Genomic DNA, 16,157 nt, shown 5'->3' on the forward strand with positions numbered 1-16,157 from the left:
TATATATATATATATATATATATATATATATATATATATATATAAACACATTCCCTGACACTGGGGTATATTCCTCCCTCTACCATCTCAGTCCCTGAGGATAGTGAGCTCAAACTTAAAATGGCAGCTATCAAACCTTTCTATCACTGAGTTCATTTCTGGGTGAGTCACTGACAAATGAGTAACTCCATTTCTGACAGGACATGGAATCTGGGCTTCCAGGTTGGTCTACTGCTGGGTTGGATCAAAAAGATCACTCTTTGGACTGATTCCTTTCCAGGCTTGTCTGCTTGAGCTTTGATTGATCATATGACTTTTTTTTGAAGCTTACAAGCTCATGGAATGTTCCTTTTCATCTTTATACTCATCTACCTAAGAACAGGGAAAAAAATAAAAACAATTCACACAGAAGCAAAGGAGAGCCATTATGCCATATTTCAGCAAGTGTAAGGAGAACATAGCACCCCAACTTCCCTTTCCCCAACCCTGTGTCTTCAATTTCTCGATCAGAGCCTTTTGTGCATGTTCTTATTTCAACCAATTCACTCTTGATCTCATGGATTGGACAACAATAGATCCCTACCCAAGCACCACTTAATGGTTACGTTGTGGGCCCTCCTGGCTCAGAGTGAAAGTAAATAGTAACTGTTTCTCTTTTGACCAGCAAACCTGAGGGTCTTCCCCTCCCAGTTTGATTTTTTTTTTATTAAAAAGAGCCATCCCTTGACTCACTTCTTAAACAGGCCTATTCACAGAATGGGCGTTGACCCTCACTCAAATTGAGAAACTGAAAACACTTTAGCTTAAAAGGTCCAAGGTCTCCCACTGCATCCTGGGATATCTCCAGCCTTTCTGATGGATATTTGGCCACTGGACTCAGATGGAGGAGAAAGTGAGGCTGGTGACTTTGGGTACCCCTCCCTCACTCAAATCAAAGTGAATTGCAAGTCATGTCATCATCTGCCTGATGTCATGGTTCTCTTCAAAAATGAAAGACAAACCACACATAACTGTAAGCAGCCTGTTAAAAGGTTTTTCTTCATCATGAAGTAAAAATACAGAAATACAGTAGCAGAACTGCGCATTGGGGGCAGGAACCCTCCATTATATGCCATCAAACATTTCTGGAAACTGAGGCACCAAGCTTTTCCACATGGATTGGCAGTAAACAGAGCATTCTGTGCATGTTTTGAGGACTGAGTCCTCACTAGCCCATCCTCTGTTACACATCATATCATATTTCCAGTGTAATTTAAGAAGGAAGGATGAGTTACCAGGAAAAGCCACACATTCAGAATAAAAATATTTAAGGTTGAATTTTAGCTCTCCTATGGGTTTCCTGAGTAGTGTTGGGTAACTCACATGTCCTCTCTGATCCTCAGTTTTCTCTCTAGTGAAATGAAATCATTGATCTTGTTAATCTTTAAGGGTTACTTCTAGCTCTAAAGACTATGATCTTCATAAACTAGCCTGCCTTGCTAAATACCTTCCATACTTAGTCAGAATTATAATAGGTAAACAGTAGAATGCAGAAATATGTTAACATCAGAAATAAACATCTCACTTCTGGCCAGACACTAGCTAGTGCTATCCAATGTCTCCATTTCAGTTGGCTTGTTTCACCCTCATATGTTTTCAATTCTTTTTTTTTTCAGTGTTAGTAGGTGATTTTAATGATTTCAGCAATGGAGATTGATACTTTGATCTGCTTTGGTCACTATTAACCTGGGAATCTAACAAGAAGGTAATTGTGGAAAAATCAGATTGGCTATTTGAGATTCCATCCCTTGAATGATAGCTGACATACAAACCATCAGTTTATATCGGCAGTTGAGTATAGCCATGGGAGATGTAATTTTATTATTTTTCTTCTTTTTTCATGTTAATAACCTTTTACCTTTATGCCACAATTATTTCCTACCACCCCCTCTGTATTGAACTCTCCTTTGTGACTAAGAAAAAAAAAACTACTCCATACAGCAATATGTCTAATAATATATATGCATACATTCACAATGTATTTATATATATACATGTTTATTATATATATAAATGTGTGTATATATACATATATATACATAAATATATTTTTTTTCCTAGTAAAAATCTACCTCAAGTAGACTTATTCAGTCTTTCTGAGGCTGAGCTTTCTCATCAGTAAAATAAGGGTATTGGACTTGATCTTTTCCAGATGAAATGCTTATAATAATGAATATTTATAGATGAAATGTATATAGTGTCCCAAACATCTTAGTGCACTTTTAAACTGTACACTGTATAGTTAAGGCTTACAAATCATTTGACTCACATTATCTCATTTGAGTCTGACAACAAACCTGTGAAGTAGATACTACAGGTATTGTTATGCCTATTTTGCAGATAAAGAAACTAAGGTTCAGAGAAGTTATGTGATGTGCTCAATCCCAACCAGTGTGTAAATTTCAAAAGTGAAATTTTGACCAAGATGTTCCTGAATCCTAAAAATCCTGTGAGATTTTCCCCAGGCTAGATTTTCGTGGCTTGGCCTGGGGTATGGTGTGGGAGCAACCTTCTTCCCTCTACTTGTCCAGACAAGTCCAGCAAAAACAACTATTAAAAAAAAGATACATACAAGATAAATCGGAGAAAAATAGTCGATGGAAAGCACTAGCATTAATCTAGGTTAGGATGTTTTTTGGTAGAAGGTAGGGTTTTAGCTTGGACTTCAAAGAGGTCAGAAAAGTCTGTCAATCTGTTAGTCAATAAACATTAGTCAAGTGCCTACGATGTGCCAAGCATTGTGCTAAGTGCTGGGAATATAAAAAGAATCAAAAGACAGTCACTGCCCTGAAGGAGCTTACAATCTGATGGAGGTGATAACAAGTGAATGAATAAATGCCAAGGAGCTATACACAGAGTAAATAGGAAGTAATTAAGAAAGGGAATGCACTAGAATTAAAAGGGGTTACAAAAAACTTTTCTGTAGAGGATGGGATTTTAGTTGGGACCAAAAGGAAGCCAGGGAAGGTAGTGGGCAGAGCTGAGGAAGAGACAGCCAAAGAAAGTGCTCAGAGTCAAGAGATAGAGTGCTGTGTGTGAGAAGGAGCACAGAGACCAGCATCACTAAACCAAAGATTATGTGGCAGTGAGTAACATGTAAGAATACCAGAAAGGTGGGAGATTACAAAGAGTTTTGAATGACAAATAGAGGATTTTATATTTGTTCCTGGTGGCAATAAGGAACCAGTGGAGTTTATTGAGTAAGGGAGCAGCAAGATCACACTGGGCTTTAAGAAAATTATTTTGGTGGCTGAATGGAGAATGGATTAGAGTGGGGAAAGACTTGAGGCAGGCAGGTCCACCAGCAGGCTGTTGTGATAATCCAGGCTTTTGATGATAAAGGTCTTCACCAGAGTGCTGCTGATGTCGGAGAAGAGAATGAGGCATATTCAAGAGATATTGCAAAGGCTTTGGCAATAGATTGGTTATGGGGGGTGGGTGGGTGGGGTGATGAGAGACAGAGAGGATTCCAGGACCCTTGACAGTAAGAGAAATTAGGAGAGGGGGAGATTTATGGGGAAAGATAGTGAATTCCATTTTGCACATATTGAGTTTAAGATATCTCTGAAACATCCAGTTTGAGATATCTGAAAGGCAGTTGGAGATGTGAAATTGGAGATCAACAGAGATTGAGTAAGATAGGTAAATTTAAGAACTGTCAGTAAAGACATGGAGTTGATGAGATCAGCAAGTGAAGTGGTATAGAAAGAGAAGAGGGCCCAGGACAATCCTATGGGATATCTCCAGTTAGAGGGAATGATCTGTATGAGGATCCATCAAAGTAGATTGAGAAAGAGTCATCAGATAGATAGGAGTAGAACCAGGAGAGAGTGGTATCCCAAAAGCCTAGAGAGAAGAGAATGTTGAGGATGAGAAGGTGATTAACAATGTCAAAGGCTGCAGAGAAATAAAGAAGAATGGTTACAAAAGAATGAGAATTGAGAAAATGCCATTGGATTTGGCAACTAAAAGACTTCGGTAACTTTGGAGAGAACAATTTCAGTGGAATTATAAGGTCAGAAGCCAGACTATAAGGGGTTGAGAAGAAAGTGACAGGAGGGAAAATGAATCTATTTTACATGGCCTTTTCAAGGAGTTTAGTTACAAAGGGCAAAAAATATATATATATACAATGATAGTTTTGGGGAGGGGTAATAAAGTGAGGATATTTTTCAGGATAAGGGAAACATGGGCATGTTTGTAGGCAATAGGAATGAGCTGATAGATAGAGAGAAAATTAAAATAAGTCAGTCTGGGAATGACAGAGGGGACAATCTGTTGTAGACAGGATGGAATGGGATTCCTTTAGCCGGGAGAAGGTTTAGCATTGGTAAGGAGTAAAGCCACCTCCTTATGTGAAACAGGGTTGAAAGATTGTGTCAGAAGGCATATGAGTGTTGTGAGATAAGGAAGGGGAAAGAAGAGGGAATTCAAGGTAAATGGCTTCAATTTTTCTATAAAATATGAGGCAAGTTTCTCAGCTGAGAGGGTGGGAAGAGAGGACAACATGGGAGGTTTGAGGAGGGATGAAAATGTCTGGAAGAAACACTATGGAGAATAGGATAGTGGGTTAAGAGAGGTATAGTAGGACAGTCTAGCAGCAATGAGGACTCAGGTGAGGTTGTGTAACATAAATTTGTAGAGGCCCCAGTCAGAATGGCTGCATCATTTTTCTACCTTCAGTCAGCAGCAAGTGTGTACAAGTAAAAGGGAATGGTGAGAGTGACACAAGGCTTGATATCTTGGCAGATTGAAGGCTTAGCAGGGTGCAATTGAGAAAATGATAAGGTATGTAGGTATTCAAGAGAGGAGGAAAATGCATAGTTGAATTGGTTAAACAAGGAGACAAGAAAGGAAAAAGAGGAGAGAGTGGCTGATGCAAGGGTGATGGCCTAAGAGAAAATGGAGGGGTCAAAGGATTGGAAGACATGATGCAGACAAACTAAGGTTGGGTGACGGAAGACAGGGAGAGATAGAAAGCCAGGAAGAGATATGGAAGGAGAGAATCCCAGGCAGGGGGACAGCCAATGAAAATGCAGGGAGCTGGGAGATGGAGAATCTAGTGTGAGGGATAGACCAGTGTCTCTGTATGGCAGAGAATGTGGAAGGAAAAGTGAAGTGTAAGAAGACTGGAAAGATAGGAAGGAAGCAAGTCACGATGAGCTTTGAATATCAAATAGAGGATTTTATATTTGATCCTGGAAGTAATGAGGGGCCAGTGCTTTTGGAAGATCATTTTGATAGCAGAGAGGAAGGTAGGGTTAGGGAGAGATTTGAGGCTGGAAGATTAAGGAAAGGCAAGAAGAAGAAAACAGAAGCTTGTTTATCCTTGAAAATGTGCCCAATAACTGGCATTTGAGGATAGTGCCCTAAACCTTATACAGAAAATGAAATAAAAAATCTGTTTTTCCTCCCATTGTCAACTTTCTAGCCTGTGAGTTGTTTTTTAGTGTCCAATATTAAAAAAATCCAGCCATTAATAAATAGAAAATTGAGAAGTTAACAAAATAGATTAAAAAATCTCACAATTTCAAACTCTCAAGGTCTAAAATCTTTTTCTAAGACCCCATTTGTTTCCTATATTTGATTCCACTTTGGGCTATATTTAATCTGACTTTGTTGATACTCACCTCAAATTAAGTCAGTACCTATTGATCAGGGAAGGCCGGAAAAACCATAGTATAAGAATGTAAAGGAATATTTTTGTACAGAAAGAAGTGGCATATACAAAGAATTCAAAGAAACATAAGAAGCAGTTATAAGAACTAATACGGAATTATTAAGCAGATTGGGACAACATAATGACTACAATAATATAAATGGAAAGATCACCAAATAAAGTTGAAAACCATAAAATTGTAAAGATCAATCTTGGTCCCAGAAAAGAGATGAGTAACTACACCTTTCTTGTTTCAGTAGAGATGTTGGGGATTATGGGAATAGAACACCACATATGCTGTCATTTAAGATCTCTTTGTAACTGGTTTTTCTGAATTTATTTTTCTTTGTTAAAAGGTAAGACTCAGTGGATAATGAGTGTATGTGGGTGGTAATATTGGTATATCCAGAAATGAATCTTAATAAAATATTAAAAATTTAAAATACTAAATAAACTTCTTTTTTATTTTTATTTTTTTATATATTTATTTATTTTTAGTTTTCAACATTTACTTCCACAAGATTTTGAGTTCCAAATTTTCACCCCATCTCTCCCCTCCCCCCACCCCAAGATGGCATGCATTCTGAATACCCCTTCCCCTAGTCTGCCCTCCCTTCTATCTCTCCCCCTCTTCTCTTATCCCTTTTCCCTTCTATTTTCCTATAGGGCAGGATAGATTTCTGTACCCCATTTCCTGCATTTCTTATTCCCCAGTTGCATGTGAAAACATTTTTTTTAAACATGTGTTTTTAAAACTTTGAGTTTCAAATTTTCTCCCTTCCTCCTCCCCACCCACCCTCATTGAAATGGCAAGCAACTCAATATAGGTTATACATGTGCAGTTATGCAAAACACTTCCGTAATAGACATACTGTGAAAAACGAACTCTATTTCCCTTAATCCTAGCCTGCCCCCCCCAATTTATTCTATTCTTTCCTTTGACCCTGTCCCTCCTCAGAAGTATATGCTTCTAATTACCCCCTTTCCCAATCTGCCCTCCTCTGTATCATCCCCCTACTCTCTTGTCCCCTTCCCCCCTATTTTCCTGTAGGGAAAGACAGATTTCCATACCCAATTGAGTGTGTATATTATTCCCTCCTTAAGCCAAATCCTATGAGAATAAGATTCACTCATTCCCTCTCTCCTTTCCCCATTTCCCCTCCACTGTAAGAACCTTTTCTTTTCTGTTTTTTTTTTGTGAGATAATTTACCCCATTCTACCTCTCCCTTTCTTCTTCTCCTAGTATAATCCTCTCTCACCCCTTAATGTTATTCTCCAGATATGACCCCTTCATCTTCAACTCAGCCTGGGTCCTGTATCTATCTATCTATAAGTATATATACATACATATATTTTTTTCCCTTCAACTACCCTAATACTGACAAAGGTCTCATGAGTTACAGATATCATCTTTCCATGCAGGAATGTAAGCAGTTCAACCTTAATAAGTCTCTTATGATTTCTCTTTCCTGTTTACCTAGTCATGTTTCACTTGCGTCTTATATTTGAAAGTCAAATTTTCTATTCAGCTCTGGTCTTCTCATCAAGAATGCTTGAAAGTCCTCTCTTTCACTGAATGACCATTTTTTCCCTGAAGGATTATACTCAGTTTTGCTGGGTAGGTGATTCTTGATTGTAATCCTATCTCCTTTGCCCTGCAGAATATTATATTCCATGACCTTCGGTCCCTTAATGTAGAAGCTGTTAAATCTTGTGTTATCTTGATTGTGTTTCCACAATATTTGAATTGTTTCTTTCTGGTTGCTTGTAATATTTTCTCCTTGACCTAGGAACTCTGGAATTTGGCTACAATATTCCTAGGAGTTTTCCTTTGGGGATCTCTTTTAGGAGGAGATCAGTGGATTCTTTCCATTTCTATTTTGCCCTCTGGTTCTAAAATATTAGGACAGTTTTCCTTGATCATTTCTTGAAAGATGATGTCTAGGCTCTTTTTTTGATCATGGCTTTCAGATCGTCCAATAATTTTTAAATTCTCTCTCCTGGATCTCTTTTTCAGGTCAGTTGTTTTTCCAATGAGATATTTCAAATTGTTTTCTAATTTTTCATTCTTTTGGATTTGTTTTACAGTGTCTTATTTTGTCATCAAGTCACTAGCTTCCAATTGTTCTATTCTAATTTTTAAGGAAGTATTTTCTTCAGTAAGCTTTTGGACTTCCTTTTCCATTTGGTCAATTTTGTATTTTAGGGCATTCTTCTCCTCATTGGCTTTTTGGATCTCTTTTGCCATTTGTGTTAGGCTGTTTTTTAAGGTGTTATTTTCTTCAGTATTTTTGGATCTCCTTTAGCAAGCTGTTGACTTGCTTTTCATGATTCTCTTGCATCACTCTCATTTCTCTTTTCAGTTTTTCCTCTACTTCTCTTAATTGCTTTTCAAAATCCCTTTTGAGGTCTTCCAAGGCCTGGGACTGATTCATATTTTTCTTGGAGGCTTTGGATGTAGGAGCTTTGACTTTGTTGTCTTCTTCTGATTGTATGTTTTGATCTTCTTTGTCACCAAAGTAAGATAATACAGTCTGAATCTTTTTGTGAGGTTTGCTCATGATCCCAGACAATTGAGTTTTAAACTCTTTGTTAAGGTAAGAGTCTGCTTCCAATGTGGAGAATGTACTGTCCCAAGTTTTGGGGGTTTGTGCAGCTGTTTTCAGAGATACTTCTAGGGACCTGTAAATTTTCAGTTCTTCCAAGGTTCTATGATAAGGGGCAAGGTGTTTACTCCTTTCCTGGCCTGTGCTCTTGTCTATAAGTAACCACAAGCAGTCTTTTCTGTCTTGGAACTGTGAGGAGGATTTTCTCTCCACCACCACTACAAGTTCCACCATGCCAGTGCTCCTCCTCGCCCCAGGATTGCCACCCAGAACTGTGACCCAGATCCAAGCATGGGCAAAGCAAGAGATTCCTGCCTCAGCACTGGCAAAGAGATCCCTGCAATCCCCCTCTGATCAGCCACCCATTTTCCCCTCAGGCTGTGGACTTGAAGCTCAGGAAACAGCTTCAGTCCCAGAGCTGCACTTGGGACTTGCGGCTGGGATCTAGCTTCTCTCTCTTACTGCAGTCACAGACTTTTGCCACTGACCTTCTAAGTTGTCTTTGGAGTTCGTGGGTTGAGAAGTCTGGAAACTGCCACAGTTGACTGCGATTCAGTCCCCTGAGGCCTGCTCCAGGTTCACTGTGGCCTGTGTGCCCATGCCGAACAGTGCTCCTCTCCCCGCCCGGCGTGATATACCTTTCCAAACAACCATCTTGGTTGTCTTGGGCTAGAAATTTGTTTCACTCTGTCTTTTTGTGGGTTCTGCTGCTTTAGAATTTGTTTAGAGCCATTTTTATAGGTATTTGGAGGGGTTTGTGGAAGAGCTCATTCAAGTCACTGCTTTCCCTCTGCCATCTTGGGTCTGCCCCCAGGATCACCCTTAATAAACTTCTTACTATAACTAAGAGGAAGTATACATAATACCTATTATTAAAGTTAAAAACTCATTTCTCCACCTCTCAGTACTTCTGCTTTCAATTTTATGATACAAAATCCCAATACTTTCATCCTTATTTATATAGGAGACACAATTAGGAGAAGGGACTTGCAGTGATCATACAACAAATAAGTGATGAGGCTAGGATATGAACTGGGATCTCTAGATTCACAGGACATTTCTCTTTCCACTATATAACACTACCTCTCTGTTACTCTGAAAATGGTCAGTGGACTGACAGCAATAGAGACTAGAATAAAATTGAACTGAATTTAATTCAATTTATCAGTTACTTACTATGTGAAAACCACTAGGAGTACAATGACTTCAAAAATAGAGAATATACAGTCTCTGTCCTCCAGAAGCTTCTAGCCCAGTGGGGAAGATAAGACCCACATACACATATAAGTATAGTTGAAGGAAAAAAATAAGAAATATGAAATCTTGTGGCTCAGAGGAGAAAGAGAAGTCTTCTAGTTGGGAAAATCAGAAAAAAACTCCATGAAGGTGGGGTTATTCAAGTTGGGTCTTTAATGATGGGTTAGAATTTGACAGGTGGGGGGAAAAGCATGAGAAAAAGTACTTAGGTGGGAAAATAATGCCTGTGTTTGAGGGATAGCAAATAGTCCTATTTGTCTGGAGCAGAGAAATAGTGACATAGAAGACTGAAAAGGTAGTTTGGGGCCAGATTGTGGAGAGCTCAAAAGAGAATTAAGGAAATTCAAATAGACTCATTTTCTTTCAATAGCTCCAAAAGTCAACACATTCCATAACTACCTGCTGTCATGTCTGATTTAAATTTATAAAGTATTCCTTCATAAAGCCTTATTTCCCTCAAGTTTTGGTACTTAAAATTCATGTGATGTAATGTAGTTAACTGATGCCATAATTTATTTTTATTTAGGACATTATGTAGGGAAAACATGGAAGATAGTTTAATGGGAGTGATTCAGGGGAGTAGTAGGTGCTAATGCAAGTATGATAAAGCAATAATGAGCCAGATTTTTGACCTGCAGGTCAGAGACTAGGCCTGTGTGAGTTTGTTGATGGAAGAATGCCTTGGAATTTTCCTGTTCTCTCAATGAGAAGCAGGTGGTCATCCTCCATTCCATTTCTGCATTTACTGGGACTCCCTCATTATCACATAAGCAATTGGCTATTATTTATTTTATACCTTCTTTGGGCCAGGCACTGTGCTGAGTACTGGGATATAAAGAAAAAATAGAAAACTATCCCTGCCTTCCAGGGATTGATATTCCAGTGGAGGAGGAGACAACTCAGACATAAATATACAGCCCCGTGTGGTGGTGAAAATCTTATATTCTCTGCTACTAGAGGAGGCTGAGGATAATAGATCCTTCTGAGTTGGGAGGTTTGAATTACAATAGAGCTAAAACCAATTGGATGTATGCACTAAGTCTTTCACCAATATAGTGAACTCTCAAGGGTAGAAGAGCCAAACTTCACACAGTCCAACTTTCTCTTCCCTCAACTTAACATACAAGAAGAGTAAACCCTAAGAGGGTTTGCCTAAGTCTCTAGGTTTCTCTTATCTCCATATGCATTCCATATGGCATATTTTCACACAGGGGAGGAGAGGAGTATTACAGTTGGGTTGTAGGAGAGAGAACATGTAGAATGTAAAACACATTTTACAGGTGAGGAATCTAATACAGATAGAGATTAAGTGATTTGCCCAGCTACTAAGTGTCGGAAGGGCCATTTGAACTCAGGTTTTCCTGACTCCAGATCTAGCACTCTTATCTACCAGCTGCCTTTAGATGTAGTAGTGTTTTAGAGGCATCAAGTTAGCATATGATATGCTCTTCTGGATGAGTGGAAAGGTCTCTACTATTCCACAGAATTATCCCCCCAAAAAGAGACAATTTGACCATAATCAGTACATTTTTAGACTTTTGTGACACAATACATGCAGATAGGTAGCATAGAGGGTCAAACACTGAACCTGGAGTCAAGGAGACCTCGGTTCACATCTGGTCTCAGGCACTTAATAATTGTGTGATGTTGGGCAAGGCATTTACCCTCTGTTTGCCTCAGTTTCCTCAACTGTAAAATGCTGGTAGTAATATCTACTTCCTATGGTTGTGAGAACTAAATAAGATACTATTTATAAAGTATTTAGCACAGTGCCTGACACATAGTAGGCACTATATAAATGCTAATATTTTTGCTTTCATTGTCGTTTTTACTGCCAACACCAAACAAAGGAATATAAAAGGAATGAGAAGATGAATCAGGTAAGATAGAGAGTTTGGATTCCCACCAGGAATATTGAACTCTCTATAAAACTTCATGGGTTTCTAGGAATTGCAATGCATGTCCCATTTGTGCCTCTTCCCATTTGAGAGAACTGATGTGAGTCTCCTCCCCCATATTTTTGAGCTTTACTGAGTTCTCACAAAAACAGTGTGTGACTGAATATTTAGAAGAATGATGGGTGAAGCCCTTTGGACAGTAGAGTTTGATGACTATTGAAAGAGAACTTTGGAATCAGCAATTTGAGTCAGCACAAAGCTGTGACAAATACCAGATAAGACAAAGTGGTCCCACTATGGATTGTTTGTATGCATGACCCTGTCGCTGGATATCTAATGGAATACTCTGCATGGGTTCAGGTGCTACTGAAACCACAAAGAAATAATTAGAAGGCCCCAGAAGCACAGAAACTCAGAGCTGAAATGGACCTCAGAGGTTATCTAGTAAAACCTAGACCAAAAAAGGAATCCTTTCTATAGCAATCCTGACAAGTGGTTATCCAAGATTCCAGGGGAACACCACAGGTGATTCATTTCCAAAGTCTTTTGAATAGAGCTCCAGTTTGGAACAATCCTGAAAAGACCAGTCAGTTTAGTGTTTTAAATAATCAGATGTGGGGTCTTTGTAAGTGTCAGTAGCATATGGGATATGAGAAAAGGGACAGTTTGATTGTAATCATTTTCTTTTTTTTGTTGTAATCATTTTCAAAAGCCAAATTTGAGAGGGGCACATCACCTATACTCTATGTACCCAACACCTCCAAGCAGTTCCTGGAGAAAATCATGATGGAGAAAATAGTCAGCAAAATCATTTTAATTTGCCTGTCTGGAGATGCCTTAATAACTAATTTCTCAAATCTCTCCTTTTCTTTCTCTCTCTATCTGTGTGTGTGTGTCTGTGAGTGTGTATGTATATATACATACATACATACATACACACAGACACACACATACACAGAGATGTAACATATGCTTTTGGTCACATCTGGAACTTTACACATTAAATGTTTAGCATTCCTTGGAATTCTTCCAGCAGTGTTGTATAGCTTCAGAATCATTTTATCTGTGCCTCTGTAGTTCATATTTTGCCTTGATCAATGGAAAGTCAAATAACTTCTCTAAGACTCAGTTATTAGATCAATAAAATCAAATGATGTGGGGTATACTACCTACCTTGATGGCTTATGCCACTAACATGTAAGGTCCTTTAGGAAACAAACTGTTTTTGCTTTAAAAAAATTCTTCAGTGCTTAGCACAATACCAGGCACATAAGTGTTTAATACATGTTTGTTGATTGACTGACTGACTGACTGATTAATTGACAGCAAGGAAAGCAATTTATAATCAGATGCAGCTGGTTGAGGATAGAATGCTGGGCCTGAAGTCAGGAAGACATGAGTTCAAATCTAGCCTCAGACACTTATTAGGTATATGAACCTGGACAAATAATTTAAACTCTGCTTGCCTCAGTTTCCTCAGTTATAAAATGGAGATAATAATAGAACCCACTTCACAGGGTTGTTGTGAGGATCGAAATAAAAGAATATTTGTAAAAAGTGCTTAGCACAGTGCCAAATGCAAAGTAGACATTTAATAAATTCTTACTCCTTTCCTTTCCCTCTCTTATAAATCTAGAAATTCTGCGGGATATGAGGCAAGTCACTAAATCCCTCTAAGATTCAGATTATTCTTTAGTAAAATCAAAATATTAGTATTCACAACTTGCTTTATAATAATGTTGGATGATTACTTTTAACCCTATGGAGAGGTAATATGACTAGTGGGTAGGGGGTTGATCTGAGAGTTAGGAAAACCTAGCTTCCAATCCTGCCTTTGACACACACAATGTGTATCAAAGGACAAGTCACTTAACCTCACAGTACCCTAGACAACTCCCAAGACTCTAAGTTACAAACAAATTGCTAATCACAATTGATAGAAGGAGTTTCCATAGAACAAATTTATTAGACAGATGAAATCACAGATTTGGAACAAATATATGAATGTTAATCTATTAAATCTATTAAAAAAAATTGCCATCTTATTGATACAGGAAGGTACTCTCTCCATCAGTTCAATCACAACCTATCTATATTTTCTCATTTTATGTAATTCCTATGTTTTCTTTAATACTTGTTTAGAGCAGGAGTTCTTACCTGAGTACAGATTTCAGGGGATCTGTCTCTCCAGTCTCTTTTTATCTTGCATACATTGATTGTGCTTGTGCAATACCTTTTTAATTTAATGTAACTGCAATGCTCTCTATCTCTACTTTGGCCTTTAATACTTCCCTCATCCATAAATCTGACAGGTAAAATTTTCTATGCACCCATAATTTGAAATTTGGCTATAATATTCCCGGAAAGAGTTCCCTGAAATCTCTTTCTGACCAGTTGACAGACCCTTTTACTGTGTTTGGGTTGAGGAATCCCCTGTTGCACTGCCCATGCACAGTTCTGGGCCATAGTTCCAAGGCAGAGAAGATTGCCTGTGATCACTTACAAGGGAGCAGGAGACATGGACTCAGTTGCAAGGCAAAAAAGAGCACTAGCTCTTGCAGCTATAGGAAAATATGTGCCCTGGTCACAGCTGCAAGGCCAAGAGGAGCACTAGCAATTGCACTTGAAGGAAATGAGGTTTCTTCTTGGATAGACGAGAGCACACGTGAGGAGAGCAGTGACCACACCTTTCCTTGGAGCGTGTTACCCATGAAGCACCAAAATCTTACACACCCTCAAAACCAGATGTGAAAACAGCAGCATGAAAAACTTGAAGCTTGGGACAGTTCCCCCTGCACATCAGGAGCAGAGCCCAACTTTAACATAAAGTTGAAAGTCAAGAAATAGGTTGGAAAAGTGAACAAGCAACAATAACAAAAAAGAACCTGACCGTAAAAATCTACTCTGGTGACAGGCAAGATCAAGATACAAAGTCAGAAGAAGACTACAATGCATAACAGCTACAAGCAAAGCCTTAAAGAACAAATGTGAATTGGATACAAGCCCAAAAATAATTCTTGGAAGAGCTCAAAAAGGATTTTAAAAATCAAATAAAATAGGTAGAGGAAAAATTGGGGGGGAGATGTGAGTGATGCAAGAAAAACATTAAAAAGTGTCAACAGCTTGGTAAAAGAGGCTCAAAAATACTGAAGAAAATACCACCTTAAAAAAACAGAATAAGCCAAATGATAAAAGAAGCACAACAATCCATTGAAGAGAAGAACTCCTTAAAAAGTAGAATTAGCCAAATAGAAAAGGAAGCACAAAAACTCTCTTAAGAAAATAATTCCTTAAAAATTAGAATTGGGCAAGTGGAAGCTAATGACTACATGAGAAATCAAGAAACAATCAAAAACAAAAAAATGAAAACATAGAAGAAAATGTGTAATATCTCATTGAAAAAGCAATTGACCTGGAACATAGATTGAAGAGAGATAATTTTAAAATTATCGGACAATTTGAAAATCATGAACAAAAAATAGCCTAGATATTATATTTATATTTCAAGCCTAGACATATTATCAATGAAAACTGCCCTGATATCTTAGAAAACAGAGTAAAATAAAAATTTAAGGAATCTACTTATCACCTCCTGAAAGAAATCTCCAAAGAAAAACTTCCAGGAATATTATAGCCAAATTTCAAATTATGGTTGCATAGAAAATTTTACCTGTCAGATTTATGGATGAGGGAAGCATTGATGGACAAAGTAGAGATAGAGAGCATTGCAGTTACATTAAATTAAAAAGGTTTTGCACAAGTACAATCAATGTATCCAAGATAAAAAGGAAAGCTGGAAACTGGAGGGAAACAAATTAATACAAGTTTCTCTGATAAAGCCTTCATTTCTCAAATATAAAGAAAACTGAGCCAAATTTATAGCAATGAGTCATTCTCCAATTGATAAATGGTCAAAGGATATGAACAAGCCATTTTTAGAAGAAGAAACCAAAGCTATCTATAACATATAAAAATGCTTTAAATCACTATTGATCAGAGAAATGCAAATTAAAACAACTTTGAGATACCACTTCACACCTATTAGATTGGCTAATATGACAAAAAAGGAAAATGACAAATGTTGAAGTGGATGTGGAAAAATTGTGACACTGATGAACTGTTGGTGGAGTTGTGAACTGATCCAACCATTCTAGAGAACAATTTAAAATTATTCCCAAAGGGCTATAAAGCCGTGCATATACCTTGACCCACACTACTAGGTCTGTATGACAAAGAATCAAAGAAAAAGGAAAAGGACCTATATATACAAAAATAATTATAGCAATTCTTTTTGTGGTGGCAAAGATTTGGAAATTGAGGGGATATTCATCAATTGGGGAATGGCTCAACAAGTTGAGGTATTTGATTATGATGGAACACTATTGTGCTATAAGAAATGATAAGCAGTATGGATTCAGAAAAAAAAATTGAAGATATGAACTGATGCAAAGTGAAGTGAAAATATTGTACCATAACAGCAATATTTTTATGATGGTTAGCTATGAATGATTTCACTATTCTGATCAATACAATGATCCAAAAGCATTCCAAAAGAGGTATAATGAAAAATGTTATCCAGAGAAAGAACTGATGAAATCTGGGTGCAGATTGAATCATACATTTTTAAATTTTCTTTCTTTTCTCTCTTCACTCTCTCTCTCTCTCTCTCTCTCTCTCTCTCTCTCTCTCTCTCTCTC

The sequence above is a fragment of the Vombatus ursinus genome, unplaced genomic scaffold (genome assembly GCF_900497805.2).
Source record: "Vombatus ursinus unplaced genomic scaffold, bare-nosed wombat genome assembly UNPS02014778.1, whole genome shotgun sequence".
NCBI classification, from domain to species: Eukaryota; Metazoa; Chordata; class Mammalia; order Diprotodontia; family Vombatidae; genus Vombatus; species Vombatus ursinus.